The sequence below is a fragment of the Corvus moneduloides genome, chromosome 13 (genome assembly GCF_009650955.1).
Source record: "Corvus moneduloides isolate bCorMon1 chromosome 13, bCorMon1.pri, whole genome shotgun sequence".
Taxonomy (NCBI): Eukaryota; Metazoa; Chordata; class Aves; order Passeriformes; family Corvidae; genus Corvus; species Corvus moneduloides.
The window spans coordinates 19,125,680-19,130,356 of record NC_045488.1 but is presented as its reverse complement, the minus strand read 5'-3'; the positions used below and the strand labels follow the sequence as shown (position 1 = coordinate 19,130,356).

Below are 4,677 nucleotides of genomic sequence, written 5' to 3'. Positions count from 1 at the left end.
GGCACCCTTTGACCCATGGAGGAGACACCAAATGACCCCATGGAGGTGTCACTGAGTGACCCATGGAGGTGGCACCGGGTAGCCCATGGAGGTGGCACTGAGGGACCCCATGGAGGTGGCACTGAGTGTCCCACAGAGGTGGCAATGAGTCACCCATGGAGGTGGCACCGAGTGTCCTATGGAGGTGGCACCGAGTGACCCCATGGAGGTGGCACCGAGTGACCCATGGAGCTGGCACTGTTTGTCCCATGGAGGTGGCACTGACTGACCCATGGAGGTGGCACCGAGTGACCCATGGAGGTGACACCGAGGGTCTCATGGCATTGGCACTGAGTGACCCATGGAGGCGGCACCGAGTGACCCCATGCAGGTGGCATTGACTGACCCATGGAGGTAGCACAGAGTGAGCTCATGGAGGTGGCATTGACTGACCCATGGAGGTGCCACTGAGTGACCCACAGTTGTGGCACTGAGTGTCCCATGGAGGTGGCACTGAGTGACCCCATGGAGGTGGCATTGACTGACCCGTGGAGGTGACACTGGCCAAGCACGTCAGGACTCGGGAACAGCGCCAACGTCCTGGCAGGGCGAAACCTCGTCCTTGGGGAGCTGGAGGAGCCGTGTGGGACTCGGGAACAGCACCAAGGTCCTGGCAGGGCAAAATCTTCTCCCTGGCGAGCTGTGAGGGCATCCCTGGGGTGACCCCAGCTGGGCAGGACTTGAGTGACTGTGCCAGGGTCCTGGCAGGACGAAACCTCGTCCTTGGGGAGCTGGAGGAGCCGTGAAGGACTCGGGAAGTGCACCAAGGTCCTGGCAGGGTAAAAGCTCATCCTCAGAGGGCTGGAAGAGCCGTGAAGGACTCGAGTGCCTGCGCCAAGGTCCTGGCAGGGTAGAAGCTCATCCTCAGAGGGCTGGAAGAGCCGTGAAGGACTCGAGTGCCTGCGCCAAGGTCCTGGCAGGGTAAAAGCTCATCCTCAGAGGGCTGGAAGAGCCGTGAAGGACTCGGGAAGTGCACCAAGGTCCTGGCAGGGTAAAAGCTCATCCTCAGGGAGCTGGAAGAGCCGTGAAGGACTCGGGAAGTGCACCAAGGTCCTGGCAGGGTAAAAGCTCATCCTCAGGGAGCTGGAAGAGCCGTGAAGGACTCGAGTGCCTGCGCCAAGGTCCTGGCAGGGTAAAAGCTCATCCTCAGAGGGCTGGAAGAGCCGTGAAGGACTCGAGTGCCTGCGCCAAGGTCCTGGCAGGGTAAAAGCTCATCCTCAGAGGGCTGGAAGAGCCGTGAAGGACTCGAGTGCCTGCGCCAAGGTCCTGGCAGGGTAAAAGCTCATCCTCAGGGGGCTGGAAGAGCCGTGAAGGACTCGGGAAGTGCACCAAGGTCCTGGCAGGGTAAAAGCTCATCCTCAGGGGGCTGTGGGAACATCCCTGGGGTGACCCCAGCCGGGCAGGACGCAGGAACTCCCCAGGGGTGCCAGGAATCGCCCAGGCCAGCTCGAGATGAACCCTTTATTACTCGATTAATCAATGAAGCCGATTGATTGATTCATTAATTAATATCCCTGTGGAATAAATGGCATCCAATGACAAATGAATGCCACAAAGTAAGTGAGAGGTCACTGATGGGGGCGCGTCCTCCTGGCTGGCCCTGGTGGCAGGGGGACACCTGGGGACACTTGGGGACACCTTGTCCCTGGCAGGGGACACTTGGGGACACCTGGGGACACTTGGGGGCACTTGGGGACACCTGGGGACACCTGAGGACACTTGGGGACACCCTGTCGCTGGGCACAGGGGGGACACTTGGGGACACTTGGAGACACTTGGGGACACTTGGGGACACCTGGGGACACCTGAGGACACTTGGGGACACGTGGGGACACCTTGTCCCTGGCAGGGGGACACTTGGGGACACTTGGGGACACTTGGGGACACCTGGGGACATTTGAGGGCACTTGGGGACACGTGGGGACACCTTGTCCCTGGCAGGGGGACACTTGGGGACACTTGAGGACACTTGGGGACACCCTGTACCTGGCAAGGGGACACTGGGGACACTTGGGGACATTTGGGGACACCCTGTGTCTGGCAGGGGGACACTTGGGGACACCCGGGGACACCTGGGGACACTTGGGGGCACTGGGACACCCTGTCCCTGGGCGGGGGGACATTTGGGGACACTTGGGGACACTTGGGGACACCTTGTCCCTGGCAGGGGGGACACCTGGGGCACCTGGGCACCCTGTCCATGGGCAGGGGGACACTTGGGGACACTCTTGTCCCTGACATGGGGGACACTTGGGGACACTTGAGGACATTTGGGGACATCTTGTCCCTGGCAGGGGGGACACCTGGGGACACTTGGGGACATTTGGGGACACTTGGGGACACCCTGTACTTGGCAGGGGGGACACTTGGGGCACCTGGGCACCCTGTCCATGGGCAGGGGGACACTTGGGGACACTCTTGTCCCTGACATGGGGGACAGCTGGGGACACTTGGGGACACCTGAGGACGCTTAGGGACGCCTTGCCCCTAGCAGGAGGACACTTGGGGACACTTGGGGACACCTGGGGCCACCCTGTTCCTGGCAGGGGGACACTTGGAGACACTTGGGGACATTTGGGGACACTTTGGGACACCCTGTCCCTGACAGGGGGACACCTGGGAACATTTGGGGACACCTTTTCCTTGCCGGGGGGACACTTGGGGACACTCTTGTCCCTGACATGGGGGACATGGGGGACACTTGGGGACACCTGGGGACACCTGGGGACACTTCGGGACACCTTGTCCCTTGCAGGGGGACACTTGGGGACACTTGAGGACACTTGGGGACATCCTGTCCCTGACAGGGGGACACTGGGGACACCTGGGGACATTTGGGGACATCTTGTCCCTGGCAGGGGGGACACTTGGGGACATTTGGGGACACTTGGGGACACTTGGGGACACCCTGTACCTGGCAGGGGGGACACTTGGGGACACTTGGGGACATTTGGGGACACTTGGGGACACCCTGTACCTGGCAGGGGGGACACTTGGGGCACCTGGGCACCCTGTCCATGGGCAGGGGGACACTTGGGGACACTCTTGTCCCTGACATGGGGGACAGCTGGGGACACTTGGGGACACCTGAGGACGCTTAGGGACGCCTTGCCCCTAGCAGGAGGACACTTGGGGACACTTGGGGACACCTGGGGCCACCCTGTTCCTGGCAGGGGGACACTTGGAGACACTTGGGGACATTTGGGGACACTTTGGGACACCCTGTCCCTGACAGGGGGACACCTGGGAACATTTGGGGACACCTTTTCCTTGCCGGGGGGACACTTGGGGACACTCTTGTCCCTGACATGGGGGACATGGGGGACACTTGGGGACACCTGGGGACACCTGGGGACACTTCGGGACACCTTGTCCCTTGCAGGGGGACACTTGGGGACACTTGAGGACACTTGGGGACATCCTGTCCCTGACAGGGGGACACTGGGGACACCTGGGGACATTTGGGGACACCTTGTCCCTGGCAGGGGGGACACTTGGGGACACTTGGGGACACTTGGGGACATTTGGGGACACCTTGTCCCTGGCAGGGGGGACATGGGGGACACTTGGGGACATTTGGGGACACTTGGGGACATTTGGGGACACCTTGTCCCTGGCAGGGGGGACATGGGGGACACTTGGGGACATTTGGGGACACTTGGGGACACCCTGTACCTGGCAGGGGGGCACTTGGGGACACCTGGGGACCCCTTGTCCCTGACAGGGGAACACCTGGGGACACCTGGGGACACTTGGGGACATTTGGGGACACCTGGGGACCCCTTGTCCCTGCCTGGGAGGCACTGGGGACACCTGGGGACACTTGGGGACACTTGGGGACACCTTGTCCCTGGCAGGGGGGACACTTGGGGACACTTGGGGACATTTGGGGACACTTGTCCCTGGCCGGGGGGACACTTGGGGACATTTGGGGACATCCTGTACATGGGAGGGGACACTGGGGACACCTGGGGACACTTGGGGACACCCTGTCGCTGGGCACAGGGGGGACACTTGGAGACACTTGGAGACACTTGGGGACACTTGGGGACATTTGGGGACACCTGGGGACACTTGGGGACACTTGGGGACACTTGGGGGCACTTGGGGACATTTGGGGACACTTGGGGACATTTGGGGACACCTGGGGACATTTGGGGACCCCTTGTCCCTGGCAGGGGGACACTTGGAGACACTTGGGGACACTTGGGGACACCTGGGGACATTTGGGGACACCTGGGGACACTTGGGGACACTTGGGGACACTTGGGGGCACTTGGGGACATTTGGGGACACTTGGGGACACCTGGGGACATTTGAGGGCACTTGGGGACACGTGGGGACCCCTTGTCCCTGGCAGGGGGACACTGGGGACACCTGGGGACACTTGCGCAGCCCTGGTGGCCCGGCCCGGCCCGGGCTGGCCCCGGTGGCCCGCGGCGCGCGGGAGCCGAGCGGGGCTGGCTGTGACAAGGCAGAGCCACCGCCAGGGGGCGCCCTCGCACAGCGGCTCAGGGCCCGCGGCGGCTCTGGGGGTACCGGGACCCATACTGGGGATACTGGGGATACTGGGACATCGATACTGGGGATACTGGGGATACTGGGGATACTGGGGGTACCGGGACCCATACTGGGGAT

At 62.5% G+C, this 4,677-nt stretch overlaps 1 long non-coding RNA gene across 1 annotated transcript; it reads left to right on the top strand.

Moving 5' to 3' along the window:
* Nucleotides 1-950: 950 nt before the first annotated feature.
* LOC116450583 lies at nucleotides 951-1,582 on the top strand. The gene is made up of 2 exons (XR_004242840.1): nucleotides 951-1,089; nucleotides 1,303-1,582. It is a non-coding gene; the product is annotated as an uncharacterized LOC116450583 (long non-coding RNA).
* The last annotated feature ends 3,095 nt before the right edge of the window (nucleotides 1,583-4,677 follow it).